Genomic DNA, 21,207 nt, shown 5'->3' with positions numbered 1-21,207 from the left:
TAGGGTCAGAAGGTGTTGAATCATTGTGGAAAGAGCTGAGTAATTGCAAGGGTAAAAAGACCCTATGGGAGTTGTAAAGGAGAATCAGTCGATGTAATGTACTTGAATTTTCAGAAGACCTTGGATAAGGTGCCACGCATGAGGCTGCTTAACAAGCTACGGGCCCATGGTGTTACAGGAAAGATTCTAGCATGGATAACACTGTGGCTGATTGGCAGGAGGCAACGAGTGAGAATAAAGGGAGCCTTCTCTGCTTGGCTTCCAGTGACTAGTAGTGTTCAACAGGGGTCTGTGTTGGGACTGATTCTTTTTACGTTATATGTCAATGACTTCGTATTGATGGCTTTGTTGCAAAGTTTGCAGACAATTTGAAGACAGGTGGAGGGGCAGGTAGTTTTGAGGAAATATAAAGGCTGCAGAAGCACTTAGACTTTAGGGGATTGGGCAAAGAAATGGATGAATGCCTTTTAAACCCGCTTTGATGCGCAGAACAAAGTTCTGGTGAGGAAGGCACCCCTCTCCCCAGGGGAGCAGACATTTTGTCTGAAGTGAGGAGGACCATGACCTGAGTCAACCCACGCAAAGCTGCAGGGCCTAACATTATACAAGGTCGGGTTCTGAAAGACTGCATAGCCCAGCTAACTGAGGTGCTGATGGATATATTCAACATTTCTCTGGGACAATCCATTGTCCCCTCAGTTTTCAACATGGCAATCATCATTCAAGTGCCAAAGAAGATGACAGTAAACTATTTAAATGATTATCATCCAGTGGCATTAACATCAGCCATTTTGAAATGCTTTGAGCGGCTGGTTATGGACCTTTCTCTTGGCTACAGTGGGCTTTCCAGTTCGCTTTTCATTTGAATCGATCCACTGACTGTGTTGTAGCCTCTGCCTGCACTCTGTCCTGTCCCACCTGGAAAATGGGGTCTCATATGTCAGACTGCTGTTCATAGACTTCAGTTCAGCATTTAACACAACACACACAAAATGCTGGAGGAGCTCAGCAGGCCAGGCAGCATCTATGGAAGAAAGGTCTCAGCCCAAAACATCGACTGTTTACTCTTTTCTATAGATGCTGCCTGCCCTGCTGGGTTCCCCCAGCATTTTGTGTGTGTGGCTTTGGACTTCCAGTATCTGTAGGTTTTCTCATGTCAACGTTTAACACCATCATACTGCAGAAACTGGCGGGGAAACTGCCCTTGCTGGGTCAACAACTCCCTCTGTAACTGGATCCTGGACTTCCGAACAGAAAGAACAGAGTCAGTCCGTGAGGATGGCAATGTCTCTAGTCCCATTACGCTGAGCACCGGTGTTCTGCAAGGCTGTTCACACTGCTGACGCATGACTGTGTCGCAGGATTCAGCTCAAACTGTGTCATCAAGTTTGCAGACGACACAATGGTGGTTGGCCTCATCAACAGCAATGATGAGTCAGAGTACAGAGAGGAAGTGGGGTGGCTGGTGAAGTGGTGTGAGAAGAACAGCCTAAGTCTGAATGTGCAGAAGACCAAGGAAATCCTGTGGACTTCAGGAAGGTGCAGATGACCCATCCTCCTCTGCGAATCCATGGCTCCTCCAGAAAAAGAGTTAAGTGCACCAAATTCCTGGAAATTCACATCACAGATGACCTCACCTGGTCCCTCAATATCACCTCCCTGAATAAGAAGACACAGCAGTACCTCTACTTCCTCAGGAGACTGAGGCAAACAAGGCTCCCCCCTTCTTAACTGAATTTTACAGGAGCACCATTGAGAGCATCCTGACAGGTTGCATCTCCATCTGGTACGGGAGCAGCCAAGCATCGGACCGGAAGTCCCTACAAAGGACTGTGAGAACGGCTGAGAGGAGTCTCCCTACCATCCATCAGCGACATTTATCCGGAGCGCTGCATACACAAGGCCCTTAGTATTATTAAGGATCCCAACCATCCATCCAACATCCTCTTTGACTTTCTATCATCAGGCAGAAGACTCTGATGCATAAAGACAAGAAGAGTCAGGATGGGAAACAGTTTCTTCCATTCGAAGTGTCACCGGTTAACTTGAATTGATTTGAATTGACTTTATTACTTACATCCTTCATATACATGAGAAGTAAAAATCTTTTCATTATGTCTCCGTCTAAATGTGCAATGTGCAATATATAGTAATTTATAATAAATAGCATGTACAACAGGACATTCACTATAACATAGAAATATAATTGTACCGGCATGAATTAATCAGTCTGATGGCCTGGTGGAAGAAGCTGTCCCGAAACCTGTTAGGAGACTTTTATGCTGCGGTACCGTTTCCTGGATGGTAGCAGCTGGAACGATTTGTGGTTGGGGCGACTCAGGTCCCCAATGATCCTTCAGGTCCTCTTTACACACCTGTCATCGTAAATGTCCTGAACAGTGGGAAGATCACATCTGTCTGCAGAGTCCTGTGATTGAGGGAGGTACAGTTCCCATACCAGGCAGTGATGCAGCCAGTCAGGATGCTCTCAATTGTGCCCCTGTAGAAAGTTCTTAGGATTTGGGGCCCGTACCAAACTTCCTCAACCGTCTGAGGTGAAAGAGGCGCTGTTGTGCCTTTTTCACCACACAGCTGGTGTGTACAGACTACATAAGAACCTCTGTGATGTTTATGCCGAGGAACTTAAAGCTGTTCACTCTCTCAACCCCCAGATCCCTTTGATGTCTATAGGGGTTAGCCCATCTCCATTCATCCTGTAGTCCACAACCAGCTCCTTTTTTTTTTGCAATATACTTGACATAACTTGTTCCACACTTTACAATATTTAATTTATACACTCTACTTGCTTATTCATGCATAATTCATTTGTAGATTTTTTTAGCTTATGAGAACACTCAGTCCTCTTTTATTGTCATTTAGAAATGCATACATGCATTAAGAAATGATACAATGTTTCTCCAGAGTGATATCACAGAAAACAGGACAAACCAAAGACTAACACTGACAGAACCACATCATTATAACATATAGTTACAGCAGTGCAAGGTAATACCATAATTTGATGACGAACAAACCAGGAGCACGGTAAAAAAAAGTCTCAAATTTCCCAAGTTGATCAACTCCCAAGTCCCCGATAGCAGGCGGCAAAAGAGAGAAACTCCCTGCCATAAACCTCCAGGCACTGTCAACTTGCCAATGCCTTGGAAGCAGCCGACCACAGCCGACACTGAGTCCGTCCGTCGGAAAAATTTGAGCCTCCGACTAGCCCCTCCAATATAGCCTCCCAAGCACCATCCTCTGCCGAGTGCCTTCGACCTAGCCCCAGCCGTTGAAGCAAGCAAAGCCGAGGATTCGGGGCCTTCTGCTCCGGAGATTCTGATTACCACACAGTAGCAGCGGCAGCGAAGCAGGCATTTCAGAAGTTTACCAGATGTTCCTCCGTACTCTCACGTCCATCTCCATCAAAACAGAATTTTATTCTTACTTTCCTAAGTTATTGTGTGTTTCATGTGTGTTTATGTTTATCACTGTGCTTTACACTCTGGTCCAGCGAAACTTTGTCTCGTTCGACAGTATACATGTGCACAGTTAAATGACAACGTACTTGACCTGACTTGAATTGATCTGACTTGGTTTATAATCCCCAGGATTATCCTTAAACAAAGGAATAACATTTTCCACTGGTACTACTCCTGTGGTCAGTGAGAATGCAAAGGTCATCATCAAAGGTGCAGCAACCTTTTCCCTTGCTTCCTCTAGTAACATGGAGTATATCCCATCTGGTCCCAGGAGTTTACTTATCCTGTTTTCTATAAACTCCAGCATATCCTCTTTAACTTTAACATGTTCTAACATATCAGCCTGTTTTGCACAGTCCTCATGTTCGTCACTGGTGAATGCTGAAGCCAAGTATTCAATAAGCACTTCTCGTACCTCCTCCGACCGCAGGAACATGTTTCCTCTTTTACTGGTCAGTTCTATCATCAGTCTAGTCATCCTCCAGTCCTTCACAAGCATGTAGATCACTTCGAGGTTTTCCTTAATCCTACTTGCCAAGGCCTTCTCAAAACCCTTCTGGCTCTCATGAGTGCTTACTTAAGCTCCTTTCTGGCTAACTTGTAATTCTCCAGAGCCCTCGCTACTCCTTGCTTCCTAAACCTTAAGTACGCTTCCTTCTTCCTCTTGACTAGACATTCCACATCCCTTGTCAGCTACGGTTCCTTCACCCTACCATCCTTTCTCGGCCTCATTGGGTCGATCCTATCCAGATCACAATGCAGGTGCTTCCTAAGCAACCTCTAGATTTCTGTTATGCATTCCCCTGAGTATATCTGTTCTCAATTTATACTCCCAAGTTTCTGCCTAATAGTGTCATAACTCACCCTCCCCCAGTTAAGTACTTTCCCATACTGTCTGTTCCTATCCTTGCCCAAGGCTATGCCAAAGCTGTTGGAGTAGTGATCACTGTCTAGGACGGATATCATTAAACTTAAAAGAGCTCAAAGAAAGCTTACAGAATTTCACCAGGACTTGAGGGCCTGAGTCATAGGGAGATGTTGGGTAGGCTACGAGTTTATTGGAGCATAAGGCTGAGGAGCGATTTTATAGATGCATATAAGATCATGATGGGCAAGGAAATATGACTCCGAATAGTCTCTTTCCCAGGGAACAGAAATCAAAAGCAACTGGACATAGGTTTAAGGGGAGAGGCAGAAGATTTAAAAGAGACCTGAGAAACACAGAGCATGAAGTGCGCGGAGGGAGCTGCCCAATGAATGCTATTGGAGGTGAGTCACTTGGACGGATAAGTGGATAGGAAATATATGAGCCGTATGCAGGCAAATGGAAGAGATTAGATGGACACGTTGGACAGTATGGACGAGTTGGGCTGAAGGGCCTGTTCCCATGCTGTATCACTCAATGGCTCTTCAGTACACCGATGTCCTTCTTCCTGGAGCTCACACGTCCTTGCTTAGTCTTTGGAGAGCAGCCCAGAAACTCATTCCAGACCATTGCTGATGTAATGATCTAGTGCTTTGTTCGGTTGTGGTCACCCCATTCATAGGAGAAGAAGAGAGTTGATTCACCATTTGGTCAAGTAGTGACCTCATAATCCATGCCTCCTTTAAATCAATATCCTTGACTAAATTTCAACAGTGCACCTTCCATGGTCATCAGTTTGGTCAGGTAAAAGCATAGATAAATAAACACAAAGAAACACGGAGTGTTTCTTATTTTTTAGAGGTACAGCACAGTAACTGGCCCTTCCAGCCCAACAAGCCCATGTCACCCAATTACACCCCTGTGGCCAACTAATCTACTAACCCTTACTCCTGTTGAATGTGGAGGAACCAGAGCAGCTGGAGGAGACCACGCCGTCACAGGGAGAATGTACAAACTCCTTACAAACAGCAGTGGGAATTGTACCCAGGGCTAGACACGGTGGATGTGGAGAGGACGTTTCCTATGGTGGGGGTATCCAGATCTGGAGGGCACAGCCTCAAAATTGAGGGGAGACCTTCTAGAACAGTGGGAAGGAGGAATTTTTTTAGCCAGAGAGTGGTGGGTCTGTGGAATTCTCTGCCACAGACTGCCATGGAGGCCAAGTCTGCAGGTATGTTTAAGGTGGAAGTTGAGGGTCAGGTTATCAAAGGATATGATGAGAAGGCAGGTGTATGGGGTTGAGTGGGATCCAGGATCAGCCATGATGGAATGGTGGAGTAGGCTTGGTGGGCTGAATGGCCTGATTCTGCTCCTATGTCTTATGGTCTTATTCCACTAACCGGTATGTTAACATGCTGCCTCCAGAAGACTCCTGCAAAGTGACAAAAATAGGGGTCTGTATGTTGTACTCTTGGAAAGCTAGCGGGTTATTCAGGAGAAAAGTTTTTCTGCAGAGACTTGTGAGAAAGTGGAGCTCACTCCTGCCGGGATTGGTTGAATTCACTGGGCCAGATATATATAAGGAAGCAGAGGAGACTGCTGGTGCTGGATTCTGGAGCACCAAAAAAACAACCTGCTGTAGAAATTCCCTGGGTCGAGCAGCATCAATGAAAGGAGAAAAGAAACGTTGACATTTCAGGTCAAGATCTTACATCAGGACTGAGAGAGGAGAGGAAAGATAGCCAGTGCGAAGAGGAGAACAGAAGTGATATAGCAGTGGCTGGTGGACAAAGGAGGGGTGGGGGAGGACAGGCAGATAGAGCCAGGTGAGCAAAGGGGATGGACCTGTAAGGGAGAGGTAGTTGGGTGAAAGGTGGAAGAGAGCAAGGGAAGGAAGTAGAGATGGAATCAGGAGGGAGTGAAGATAAAGGTCAGAGAGTGATAAGTGTGTACACTAAGGCCATCAGTGACGGAAGCTGGTAAGTAAAGAAGGTGACATTGGGAACCATTGGGGGGAGACGGAATCAGATGATGGAGGGGATCTAGTGAATGAAGTGTGTGGATAGGAGGTAGATGAAACCAGGAAGGAGAGGGAGACAACAATAAGAGATGGGGAGCTGCAACAGTGCATAGGAAAGGGAACAGAAATGGGAGGGCCAGAGACACCAGAGATTCTGCAGATGCCGGAATTACGGAGCAAAGCCAACAAAATCCTGGAGGAACTCAGCAAGTCAGGCAGCATCTATGGAGGGGAATAAACAGGCAATGTTTCAGGCCGAGACCCTTCATCAGGATCGGAGGTGGATTATAAGGAGGGAGGGTAATCACAGGAAAGAAGGGTTTGTATCATAGGGTTGCAAGCCTCCCAGGCACAACATGAGGGGTCGCTCCTCTTGTATGCATTGGCAGGGGGGAAGGCTGAGGACAAACAATGGGAAGGGGAGTTGCCAACTGGAGCTCCGGATGACCATTGTGAGTGGAGCACAGATGCCCTGTGAACCTATCACCCAGTCTCACTGATGTAGAGGAGCACCAAGTGCAGTAGATCACCTTAGGAAAAGTGCATATGGATCTTTGCCTTTCCTGGAAGAGCAGGTTATGTCCCTAGAACAGAGAGACAGGCGCGAGGAAGAGAGGAGCAATAAGCTGCCTCACTGACAGATCAGGACAAAGAAACTGAAGACTTGACTTACATGCAGCTCAGAATCAGAAGCAGATTTATTATTGCTGTCTTATATTTAGGGTTAGTTTTAGTTTTATTAATCACATGTACATCGAAACATGTCGTGAACTGCATTGTTTGCATTAACAAGCAGAACAATCTGAGTCCGTGCTTGGGGCAGCCAGCACGTGGCACTGCACAACCCAGTGCCAACATGGCATTCCTACAATATCACAGTGTGGCATGAAATTTGTTGTTTTACTCCAGCAGTACAATGCAAAGGCATAAAAATCACTTTACTATAAATTACAAAATAAATAAGTATTGTGAAAACAAATGAATAAACTCATTGTCTTGAGTCACATCAGAGTGCTTTACAGATTGTTAAGTCTCTTCGAGGTATGTCTGCTCGGAATAACTTTAAACCTTCTCTTCGATAGGAGTTCAATGAGGCCCTCTCTCACTGCTCCTCCCCTGTCATGTCTGCTGCTTTCTGCCTCTTTGACCATGGGCCAACTTGTACTCCTTCCCCTCCCACACCTTCTTATTCTGATTTCTTCCCTCTCCTTTCTAGTCCATAAGACCATAAGACAAAGGAGCAGAAGTCGGCCATTCGGCCCATCGAGTCTGTTCCACCATTTTATCATGAGCTGATCCATTCTCCCATTTAGTCCCACTCCCCCGCCTTCTCACCATAACCTTTGAAGCCCTGACTACTCAGATACCTATCAATCTCTGCCTTAAATACACCCAATGACTTGGCCTCCACTGCTGCCCGTGGCAACAAATTCCATAGATTCACCACCCTCTGACTAAAAAAATTTCTTCGCATCACTGTTCTGAATGGGCGCCCTTCAATCCTTAAGTCATGCCCTCTCGTAGTAGACTCCCCCATCATGGGAAACAACTTTGCCACATCCACTCTGTCCATGCCTTTCAACATTTGAAATGTTTCTATGACATCTCCCCTCATTCTTCGAAACTCCAAGGAATACAGTCCAAGAGCGGACAAACGTTCCTCATATGTTAAACCTCTCATTCCCGGAATCATTCTAGTGAATCTTCTCTGTACCCTCTCCAACATCAGCACATCCTTTCTTAAATAAGGAGACCACACCTGGAGTATTGTATGCAGTTTTGGTCCCCTAATCTGAGGAAAGACATCCTTGCCATAGAGGGAGTACAAAGAAGGTTCACCAGATTGATTCCTGGGATGGCAGGACTTTCATATGAAGAAAGGCTGGATGAACTGGGCTTGTACTCATTGGAATTTAGAAGATTGAGGGGGGATCTGATTGAAACGTATAAAATCCTAAAGGGATTGGACAGGCTAGATGCAGGAAGATTGTTCCCGATGTTGGGGAAGTCCAGAACAAGGGGTCACAGTTTGAGGATAAAGGGGAAGCCTTTTAGGACCGAGATTAGGAAAAACTTCTTCACACAGAGAGTGGTGAATCTGTGGAATTCTCTGCCACAGGAAACAGTTGAGGCCAGTTCATTGGCTATATTTAAGAGGGAGTTAGATATGGCCCTTGTGGCTACGGGGATCAGGGGGTATGGAGGGAAGGCTGGGGCGGGGTTCTGAGTTGGATGATCAGCCATGATCATAATAAATGGCGGTGCAGGCTCGAAGGGCCGAATGGCCTACTCCTGCACCTATTTTCTATGTTTCTATATAAAACTGCCCACAGTACTCCAAGTGAGGTCTCACCAGCACCTTATAGAGCCTCAACATCACATCCCTGCTCCTATACTCTATTCCTCTAGAAATGAATGCCAACATTGCATTCGCCTTCTTCACCACCGACTCAACCTGAAGGTTAACTTTAAGGGTATCCTGCACGAGGACTCACAAGTCCCGTTGCATCTCAGAACTTTGAATTCTTTCCCCATTTAAATAATAGTTTGCCCATTTATTTCTTCTGCCAAAGTGCATAACCATACACTTTCCAACATTGTATTTCATTTGCCTCTTCTTTGCCTATTCTCCCTATCTATCCAAGTCTCTCTGCAGACTCTCTGTTTCCTCAGCACTACCAGCCCCTCCACCTATCTTTGTATCATCAGCAAACTTAGCCACAAAGCCATCTATTCCATAATCCAAATCGTTGATGTACAATGTAAAATGAAGCGGCCCCAACATGGACCCCTGTGGAACACCACTGGTAACCGGCAGCCAACCAGAATAGGATCCTTTTATTCCCACTCTCTGTTCCCTGCCAATCAACCAATGCTCTATCCATGTATGTAACTTTCCTGAAATTCCATGGGCTCTTATCTTGTTAAGTAGCCTCATGTGTGGCACCTTGACAAAGGCCTTCCGAAAATCCAAATATACAATATCCACTGCATCTCCCTTGTCTAGCCTACTGGTAATTTCCTCAAAAAATTGTAATAGGTTTGTCAGGCAGGATTTTCCTTTAAGGAATCCATGCTGAGTTCTGCCTATCTTGTCATATGCCTCCAGGTACTCTGCAACCTCATCTTGACAATCAACTCCAATTTCCCAACCACCGATGTCAAGCTAACAGGTCTATAATTTCTTTTTTTGCTTCCTTGCCCCCTTCTTAAATAGCGGAGTGACATTTGCAATCTTCCAGTCCTCCAGAATCATGCCAGAATCTATTGAATTCTGAAAGATCATCGCTAATGCCTCCGCAATCTCCACAGCTACTTCCTTCAGAACACGGGTGCATTCCATCTGGTCCGGGAGATTTACCTACCTTTAGACTATTCAGCTTCCTGAGTACTTTCTCTGTCGGAATTGTGACTGTGCACACTTCTCTTCCCTGCCACCCTTGAGTGTCCGGTATACTGCTGATGTCTTCCTCAGTTCCTCCGCCATCTCCTTATCTCCCATTACAATTTCTCCAGCATCATTTTCTATTGGTCCTATATCTACTCTCACCTGTCTTTTACTCTTTATATACTTGAAAAAGCTTTTAGTATCCTCTTTGATATTATCTGCTAGCTTCCTTTCATAGTTAAATTTTTTCCTCTTAATGACCTTGTTAGTTTCCTTTTGTGAGCTTTTAAAAACTTCCCAATCCTCTGTCTTCCCACTAATTTTTGCTTCCTTGTATGCCCTCTCCCTTGCTTTAACTTTGGCTTTGACTTCTCTTGTCAGTCATGGTTGCATCCTTTTTCCACTCGAAAATTTCTTCTTTTTTGGAATATACCTGTCTTGCACATTCCTCACTTCTTGCATAAGCTCCAGCCACTGCTGCTCTGCCATCCTTCTCACCAGTGTCCCTTTCCAATCAACTTTGGCCAGTTCCTCTCTCATGCCACTGTAATTTCCTTTACTCCACTGAAATACCGACACATCAGATTTCAGCTTCTCTTTTTCAAATTTCACAGTGAACTCAGTCATGTTATGATCACTGTCTCCTAAGGGTTCCTTCACCTCAATCTCTCTAATCACCTTCGGTTCATTACACAATACCCAATCCAGTACAGCCGATCCCCTAGTGGGCTCAACAACAAGCTGTTCTAAAAAGCATCTCGCAGACATTCTACAAATTCTCTCTCTTGAGATCCAGTGTTGACCTGATTTTCCCAATCCACTCGCATGTTAAAATCCCCCACAATTATCATAACACTGCCCTTCTGACAAGCCTTTTCTATTTCCTGTTGTAATTTGTAGTCCACATCCCTGCAGCTGTTTGGAGGCCTATAAATAACTGCCATCAGGGTCCTTTTACCCCTGTGATTTCTTAGCTCAACCCATAAAGATTCTGCACCTTCCAATTCTATATCACTTCTTTCTAATGATTTAATATCATTTCTTACCAATAAAGCTACGCCTCCCCCTCTGCCTACCTTCCTATCCTTCCTATAAACCGTGTATCTTTGGATGTTCAGCTCCCAGAGACATGCATCCTTTAGCCAGGTCTCAGTGATGGCCACAATATCATACCTGCCAATCTGTAGCTGTACAACAAGATCATCCACCTTATTCCTTATGCTGCGGGCATTTAAGTACAACACCTTAACACCAGTATTTGGTACTTTTCGCTTTGATTTCACTGCAACTTTATTGCACTGCAACTCATTCCAATGGCTACACATTTGCCCCATCACCTGCCTGTCTTTCCTGACATCTTTACTGCTCACTATCTTAGATTTATTTCTGTTTTCTCCTTCCTCCGCTCTATCATTCCGGTTCCCATCCCCCTGCCAAATTAGTTTAAGCCCTCCCTAACAGCTCTATTAAACCTTCCCGCCAGGATATTGGTCCCCTTCGGGTTCAGGTGTAACCTGTCCTTTTTGAGCAGGTCATACTTCCCCCAGAAGAGACCCCAATTATCCAAGAATCTGAAGCCCTGCCCCCTGCACCAGTCCCTCAGCCACGCATTCATCTGCCTAATCCTACTATTCTTGCCCTCACTAGCACGTGGCACAGGTAGCAATCCCGCGATTACTACCCTGGAGGTCCTGCTTCTCAGCTTCCTTCCTAACTCCCAGAAATCTCTCCTCAGGACCTCCTTCCTTGTCCTATCTATGTCATTGGTACCAACATGTACCAAGACAACTGGCTGCTCACCCTCCCCCTTCAGAATATTCAGGACCTGATCCGAGACATCCCGTACCCTGGCACCTGGGAGACAACACACCATGCGGGTATCTCTATCAGGCTCACAGAATCTCCTGTCCGTTCCCCTGACTATGGAATCCCCTATGACTACAGCATTCCTCTTCTCCCCTCCTGCACAACAGCGCCAGGCTCAGTGCCAGAGACCCGGTCACTGTGGGCGTCCCCTGTCAGGTCATCCCCCTCAACAGCATCCAGAACAAGATATTTGTTGCTGAGGGGGACAGCCACAGGGGTGCTCTCCACTATCCGAGCATTCCCTTCCCTCTCTTGACAGTGACCCAGTTTTCTGACCCCTGTAGCCTAGGGATGACTACCTCCCTGTAGCTCCTGTCTATCATTCTTCATTTTCCCTGATAAGCAGCAGGTCATCAAGCTGCAGCTCCAGATCCCTAATACGGTCTCTGAGGAGCTGCATCTCGGTGCACCTGGTACAGATGTGGCCATCAGGGAGTCTAGAGGTCTCCCAGGATTCCCACATCTGACACCCTGAACAAAGAACTAACCCTGCAGGCATGCTATCTAATTCTACAGGAATGAAACAGGAAAAATAAGTCTACTCACCCACTTACCTCGCCAAACACATGAACTTGTGTCCTAACGGCACAAAACACTGACTGTTTATCCCCCTCCATTGACATTGCCTGACCTGCCAAGGTCCTCCAGCATTTTGTTTGTATTATTCTGGATTTCCAACACTTGAGAATTTCTTGTGTTTATGTATGTGACTGAGTAATTGTTTAAATGTGGCCCCTATAGGGAACACACCACTGAAATTCCACAACTAACAATGTGATATTGGTCAGATAAATCTACTTTTTGTGAGGTTGATTGAGAACATAAATGAGGACTCCCCTGCATGCCTGCCCAACTTTCAATGAATGCAATGTTAGCATTCATTTCAAGAGGACTAGAATATAAAAGCAAGCATGTAATGTTGAGGTTTTATAAGGCATCTAAGAAAGGATATGTAGGCATTGGAGAAGTTCCAAGGGAGACTCACAAGAATGATCCCAGGAACGAAAGGGTTAACGTATAAGGAGCACTTGATGGCTCTGGGCCTATATTCATTGAAGATTAGAAGAATGAGGAGGGGGATCTCTTTGAAATCTATTAAATATTGAAAGGCCTGGATAGAGTGGATGTGGAGAGGATATTTCCTATAGTGGGGAGTCTAGGACCAAAGGGCCTCAGAATACAAGGATGTCCCTTTAGAACAGAGATGAGAAGGAATTTCTTTAGCCAGAAGGTGGTGAATCTGTGGAATTCATTGCCACAGGTGACTATGGAGGCCAAGACATTGGGTATATTTAAAGCGGGATTAGTAAGGATCTCAAAGGTATTGCAGAGAAGGCAGGAGAGTGGAATTGAGAGGGATAATAAATGAGCAATGATGGAATGGCAGAGCAGACTCGATGGGCTGAATGGCCTAACTCTGCTCCTACGGTTGTTGGAGATAGTATTATAGGATCCACGGAGGGTAGGTGGGCGATTGAGTTAGAATCTCATATAGCGGATGTCGCTTCCCAACAGTATGACACTCCCTATCTACTGCACTGAAGTATCAGACCAGGACCATGTTTGGCTCTGCTAGAGGGTGTCTTCGGTGCCTGTTTGCCATCACTGAAACTTTACATGGAGCAGGAAACTGCAGCAGATTTATAGATAAATAGATAAATAGTTTGTATGAAAACTAAACTCCAGGCAATTATTGTCAAGTTGTGAGAAATTTAGTCTTCTCTCAGGGAGTGGCAAGTGCACGTTGGAGACACAAGTAACTTCAGATGCTGGAAAACGACTTCTCTAGCTTCCGATAACCATAGACCATAAACCACAATACACAGGAGCAGAATTAAGCCATTCAGCCCATCAAGTCTGGTTTAGTATCTCCCTCAACCCCATTCCCCGCCTTCTCTCCATAACCATTTACACCCTTACTAATCAAGAACCAATCAGCTTCCCCTTTAAATATACCCAATGACTTGATCTCTACAGCCGAAGGTGGCAATGAATTCCACAGAGTGACTACTCCATGGCTAAAGAGATTATTCTTCATCACTGTTCTAAAGGGACATCCTTGTATTTTGAGGCTGTATCCTCTGGTCCTAGACTCCCAGTCATAAGGCGGTGGCTGGGAACGGACCCGAGTGCAAGACACAGACACTGAAGTACTAGGGACAGGTCTAGGATACAGGCTGAGGGCAAGGACACGGACACAAAAACCGGGAACCCGGAAAAGGACTGGACAAGAGAGCTAGGAGCCGTGCTTGGACTCTGAGCCAGAGACTGAACAAGGACCCAGTACCTGGGTCTTGCCTCTGGCTCGGACCTCAGAACTAGGCAAGGATGAGGCTTGGCAGGCAGGCAGGACGAGGCTGGAGTCTTCAGGCTTGAGGCTAGTGGCGAGGCTTGGCAGGAGGCAGGAGGCTGGGGTCTTCAGGCTTGAGGCTAGGCAGGAGTCTTCAGGCTTGAGGCTAGGCAGGAGGCTGGAGTCTTCAGGCTTGAGGTTAGGCAGGAGGCTGGAGTCTTCAGGTTTGAGGCTAGGCAGGAGGCTGGAGTCTTCAGGCTTGAGGCTAGGCAGGAGGCTGGAGTCTTCAGGTTTGAGGCTAGGCAGGAGGCTGGAGTCTTCAGGCTTGAGGCTAGGCAGGAGGCTGGAGGCTGGAGTCTTCAGGCTTGAGGCTAGGCAGGCTCCTACTGGGCAGGACGCGGATCACCACCCGACGGAGGCATGTGACAGGAAGGGACAGAACCAACCGCAGGTAGTGGCAAGACGGCCTGGCTTACCTGGACGGAGGCAAGGGACAGGAAGGGAGCTAGGTACAGGGTGGCTCCAGGACAAGACTGCAGGCGAGATGAGGCGAGAGTTACCGGCAAGACAAGGCAAGGCTTCAGGCAATGCAAGGCGAGACGAGAACTTCAGGTGAGGCGAGAGTTACCGGTAAGACAAGGCAAGGCTTCTGGCAAAGCAAGGCGAGATGAGAACTTCAGGCAAGGCGAGAGTTACCGGCAAGACAAGGCAGGGCTTCAGGCGAGGAAACTGAAGGCAGAGGAAGGGATACAAGAAGTAAGGACAAGAACAATCCAGCCACCATGCCCTGGTCTCTGAAGGTATTTATGCAGCCAGCCCCAATGAGCATCAGCTGCCTCAATTAGAGCTCAACAAGAACAGAAACAGGGTGGACAGGAAAACCTGGAGCAAGGGTTGATGGACCGGACTGTGAACCGGAATACGGACATCACGGACTGGACCATGACACTCCCCCCACTACAGGAAACATCCTCTCCATGTCCCATCTATCTAGGCCTTTCAATATTCAATAGGTTTCAAAAAGATCCCCCTTCATTCTTCTAAACTCCAGTGAGTACAGACCCAGAGCCATAACCAGTCCCTTCTACCCCCTGTTCTATTTTACTTATCCCTCCAGTCCCCATTACTCCATCTTTTTCCCCTCCCCTGCCTCTTGTTCTACTCATCACCCACAGATTTCTCCCTCAAGTTCCCCTTGTCACCTCTTTCCCTTTAATCCATGGTCTACTGTCTTCTCCAATCAGATTCTGCCTTCTTCAGCCCTTTGTACTTCCACTTATCATCACCCAGCTTCTTACATCATTCCCACTCTCCTCATCCCTCACCTGCAAATCACCCCTCCCCACCTGGATCCACCTATCACCTGCCATGTCTCGCTCCATCCCTTCCCTCTACCTCTTTATACTGGCTATCTCCCCTCCTTCCTTCCATTCCTGATGAAGGGTCTCAGGCTGAAAGGTCGACTGTTTATTTCCCCCCATAGATGCTACCTGATCCACTGAGTTCCTCCAGCATTTTGTGTCTCGCGAGCAGATGATGGAAGATTAGGTATGAGAGAGGCAGTTTTAAGTAGACAGGCAAGAATTTGGATTGAACAGCTGGACTGCATTTGGCAACAACAGTCAGTTAAAAATAGCAATGCACACATTCCCACACTATAATCCTTGCCATCTCCAGTAGACACATATGGTAGCTGTTAAAAGTATTTTTAAGTTATTACACTGGTACTAAAAACTTTAAATAACACTTATGACCCATAGGTGCTGGTTATTGTTAAAAAGGATTTAAGTTTAGCTGGCCCTTACTCAAAGCATTATTTCAAACAAATGGCAATCTCAATACTTAGCAAGAATTTATAGAATAATTTTACCAGATCAAGAGCAAATGCTAGTATTTAATTCTTTTGTCAAAAATATTCTGAAGTAATTTATCTGGACAGAATCAGACAAGATTTGACTCCAAGCTACAGATGGAGATACTTGTGTATGTGACCAAGCTTTCATTTAAACAGACAGGGTTTACAAAGAGTGTGTTAATCCTGGCAGGGGTTCTCCTGGAAGTGTGTTAATATTTGCAAGCAAGGCTCTTTGTCAATAGCCTGGATCCCACTGCAAAATGCTCGCAGTTCTCTCAGGACTGCTTATTCCTCTCCCTAGATGCTGCCCGACAGGCTGGATTACGTGCGTCTGTGCACTGCCGGCAACTGTACCATCAATTTATGGGACATATCGCTCAGGATCCTGGGCTACGTATGTGGTTTTTTTTTGCATGACTATGTTTTTTGCTCACTATTTTGAATGTGCTGTATATGTTTTGTACCTTGGCCCCAGAGGAACACTGTTTTATTTGGCTGTATCCATGTATGCTTCAATGATAATTAAACTTGATTAGATTTTGATTTGACTCCCCGAGTTCTTCCGACATTTTATGTGTGTTGCTAATGGATACACTTCACACTTTGCTAAGAAATTCCAAATGCTGCTGATCAGTGCAATTGATACACAATCTCCAAATTCAATATATGCCCTAGTACCTGTTCTGCTAACTGGCTCTGTGAATTAATAATCTCCATTAATAATTTTCAAGCATTATCCCCAATAATCCTTGCACAATCTTGCTCTAATCTAATTTTAAGTCTGAAAGATGACAATAACGTTTTATCTGTTTATCTTTTTGGTGTCAGCTATTTTATGAATGACCGTGCTGGGCCATTTATTCATAATAAAAACAATTATGATAACTGACAATACTACAAAGTTCTTTGATGTTTATCAAGGTCTAACATCAGGAAGTAGACCAGCCATGTTCAGTGAAGTATAACCTGTACTTGACGTTTCATGTGAGTCTCTTGTAAGTGGCGCCATTGAGTGATCATCAGAAAGGCCTTTGCCAAAATCAGAAAACAAGAAAAACTTGTTTGGCAAGTATGTTGTGTGGTTGCGCTATATTCCTTCAAAGTTTCACCCCTCTCGCAGAGAGGATGAGAAATGTGAGTTTATACTTTATACTTTATTGTCGCCAAACAATTGATACTAGAGCATACAATCATCATAGCGACATTTGATTCTGCTCTCCGTGCTCCCTGGAGTACAAATCAATAGTAAATATTAAAAATTTAAATTATAAATCATAAATAGAAAATAGAAAAGGGAAAGTAAGGTAGTGCAAAATAAAACCGAGAGTCAGGTCCGGATATTTGGAGGGTACGGCCCAGATCTGGGTCAGGATCCGTTCAGCAGTCTTATCACAGTTGGAAAGAAGCTGTTCCCAAATCTGGCCGTACGAGTCTTCAAGCTCCTGAGCCTTCTCCCGGAGGGAAGAGGGACAAAAAGTGTGTTGACTGGGTGGGTTGTTTCCTTGATTATCCTGGCAGCACTGCTCCACAGCGTGCGGTGTAAAGTGAGTCCAAGGATGGAAGATTGGTTTGTGAGATGTGCTGGGCTGTGTTCATGATCTTCTGCAGCTTCTTCCGGTCTTGGACAGGACAACTTCCATACCAGGTTGTGATGCACCCCAGAAGAATGCTTTCTACGGTGCATCTATAAAAATTAGTGAGGGTTTTAGGGGACAGGCCAAATTTCCTTAGCTTCCTCAGGAAGTAAAGGCGCTGGTGGCCCTTCTAGGCAGTGGACTCTGCTTGGTTGGACCAAGTCAGGTCATTTGTGATATTGACTCCGAGGAACTTAAAGCTTTTGACCTGTTCCACTTGCGCACCACCGATGTACAAACCCCATTTCCAGAAAAGTTGGGATATTTTCCAAAATGCAATAAAAACAAAAATCTGTGATGTGTTAATTCATGTGAACCTTTATTTAACTGACAAAAGTACAAAGAAAAGATTTTCAATAGTTTTACTGACCAACTTAATTGTATTTTGTAAATATACACAAATTTAGAATTTGATGGCTGCAACACACTCAACAGAAATTGGGACAGAGTTAAAATAAGATTGAAAAGTGCACAGAATATTCAAGTAACACCAGTTTGGAAGACTCCACATTAAGTAGGCTAATTGGTAGCAGGTGAGGTATCATTATTGGGTATAAAAGTAGCATCCATCAAAGGCTCAGTCTTTGCAAGCAAGGATGGGTCGTGGCTCACCCCTTAGTGCCAAAATTCGTGAGAGAATTGTTAGTCAGTTCAAAAGGAACATTTCTCAACGCAAGATTGCAGAGAATTTAGATCTTTCAACATCTACAGTACATAATATTGTGAACAGATTCAGAGAATTCAGAGACATCTCAGTGCGTAAAGGGCAAGGTCGGAAACCACTGTTGAATGCGCGTGATCTTCGAGCCCTCAGGTGGCACTGCCTAAGAAACCATCATGCTACTGTGACAATTATAGCCACCTGGGCTCGGGAGTACTTCGGAAAACCACTGTCACTCAACACAGTCCGTCGCTGCATCCAGAAATGCAACTTGAAACTGTATTACGCAAGGAGGAAGCCATACATCAACTCCATGCAGAAACGCTGGCGAGTTCTCTGTGCCCGAGCTCATCTCAGATGGACTGAAACACGGACTGTGGAACCGTGTGCTGTGGTCAGATAAGTCCACATTTCAGCTAGTTTTCAGAAAAAAAGGGCATTGAGTTCTCCGTGCCAAAGATGAAAACGACCATCCAGATTGTTATCAGCGAAAGGTGCAAAAGCCAGCATCTGTGATGGTATGGGGGTGCATCAGTGCCCACGGCATGGGTGAGTTGCATGTATGTGAAGGTACCATTGACTCTGAGGCGCATATTAGGATTTTTGAGAGACATATGTTGCCATCAAGGTGACGTCTCTTCCTGGGACATCCATGCTTATTTCAGCAGGACAATGCCAGACCACATTCTGCACAGGCTACAACAGCGTGGTTTTGTAGACACAGAGTGCGTGTGCTTGACTGGCCTGCTGCCAGTCCAGATCTATCTCCTATTGAAAATGTATGGCGCATCATGAAGAGGAGAATCAGACAACGGAGACCACGGACTGTTGAGCAGCTGAAGTCTTATATCAAGCAAGAATGGACAAAATTTCCAATTGCAAACCTACTACAATTAGTATCCTCAGTTCCAAAACGATTAAAAAGTGTTATTAAAAGGAAAGGTGATGTAACACAATGGTAAACATGCCTCTGTCCCAACTTTTGTTGAGTGTGTTGCAGCCATCAATTTCTAAATTTGTGTATGTTTACAAAATACAATTAAGTTGGTCAGTAAAACTATTGAAAATCTTTTCTTTGTACTTCTGTCAGTTAAATAAAGGTTCACGTGAATTAACATATCACAGGTTTTTGTTTTTATTGCATTTTGGAAAAAATCCCAACTTTTCTGGAAATGGGGTCATGCGGTCCGCTACTCCTTCTGAAGTCAACAACCAATTCCTTCGTCTTGCTGATGTTGAAGGATAGGTTATTGTCTTCGCACCATGCCACCAGGTTCTTAATTTCCTCTCTGTACTCAAACTCATCATTACCCGAGATACGGCCTACAATTGTTGTGTCATCAGCAAACTTATGTATTGGGTTTGATGGAAACTTGGCTACACAATCATGGGTGTACAGTGAGTACAGCAGGGGGCTGAGTACACAGCCTTGTTTGGCACCGGTGCTCAGAGTGATTGTAGAGGAGAGCTTGTCCCCTATTTTTACAGCCTGGGTCCTGTCTGTGAGAAAGTTGAAGATCCAGCTGCAGATCTGAGTGCTAAGGCCCAGGCTCTGGAGCTTAGGATTCAGTTTTATTGGTTTCCAGTGTAGCAGGAAGAATAGACGATAAACCAAGAGATTGCTGAAGTGGATGAGCATGACAGAAAACCACTGTGTCAAGGGATGCTTGACCATGCACCATACCTGGCCCACTGTTCCTCCAGCATTTTGTGTGTCTTGCTTTGGATTTCCAGCAGCTGCAGATTTTCTTGACTCTCTATGTCATTTTAAGCTTGAAATTACAGAAAGAAATTAGGAAGTGAATGGAAGATTGGGCATTTTTTTGCAAAAGGCTAGGGAGCTAGTATGGTTGCACAGTGGTTAGCGTAATGCTATTACAGCACCAGTGACCCAGGTTCAATTCTGCCTCTGTCTGTAAGGAGTTTATACGTTCTCCCTGTAACTGTGTGGATTTTCTCTGTGTGCTCTGCTTTCCTCCCTCATTCCAAAGACACACAGGTCAGGGTTAGTGAATAGTGGGCAAGCTACGTTGATGCCCGAAGCGAGATGAAGCATGCTGACTGCCCCCACACATCCAGACTGTGTTGGTCATTGACACCAACGATGGATTTTACTGTATGTTTCAATGTTGTGATGTACTGTACATATGACAAATAAAGCTCATCTTTATTTCATTTTATCTGAAGTATTAAAATAGAGAAGAAAACCAAAAGACCATAAGACAAAGGAGTAGAATTAGGCCATTCAGCCCACTAAGCCTGTTCTGGAATTCCATCATGGCTGATTTATTATCCCTCTCAGCCCTATTCTCCTGCCTTCTCCTCCCCATAACCTTTGATGCAATGACTACTCAAGAAACCATCAATCTCTGCTTTAAGTATACCACATGACTTGGCCTCCATAGCCATCCAAGGAAATGAACTTCACGGATTCACCACCCTCTGGCTAAAGATATTCCTCCTCATCTCTGTTATAAACGATCATCCCTCCATTCCGAGGCTTCCAGTTTAAGATGGTGCTGCTGAAGCATAGTGACAACCTGTGGGTAGCAAGCAAAATGATAAATTACTGTATTAATCGTGCTTTTTCTCGGATACGATCACTACAATCAATAGCCTGTAACTTCCCTTTTAGAGATGAGCTGTTGAGCCACCTGTACAGCCTGGCATTTTTGCGGTGTGAAGTCTCGAAGGTGTAGGATGGCTGATGTGTGGTGTGTATGGGCTGAATTGAGGCAGCTTGGCCCAGGTACAAGAGTGTGGCCTTTGCCAGAGCGGACTTGGTGGCAATTCCATTCAGCGGAACCAAGGGAGGGTGAGCAGAGGTGATGCAGAGCTGAGGTGGTGCGGCCTGGGCCCGAGAGTGAGGAAAGATCCGAGGTACGATCAATTTAAGTGCCGGGCCTAATTGGAAAGGTTGGGTACAGGCCAAGTTGAGGTGGCGTGGCCTGGGCCCCAGAGCATATCAAAGTGGCAGGGCCCAGGTCTGAGACTGAGGAATGACACAAAGTTTGGACAATTTAAGCACTTTGAAAGTATGAAAAGTTCAGGGTGTTAGGACCACAGGTGAGGGATGGGATGGTTTAGCTCACTGCTCCATGAACTCATCTTTGTGCTGAACTGAGGCTGTGGCCTGCAACTAATGGTCC

Source organism: Mobula birostris, chromosome 4 (genome assembly GCF_030028105.1).
Source record: "Mobula birostris isolate sMobBir1 chromosome 4, sMobBir1.hap1, whole genome shotgun sequence".
NCBI classification, from domain to species: domain Eukaryota; kingdom Metazoa; phylum Chordata; class Chondrichthyes; order Myliobatiformes; family Myliobatidae; genus Mobula; species Mobula birostris.
Note: the sequence above shows the minus strand (reverse complement) of the source record.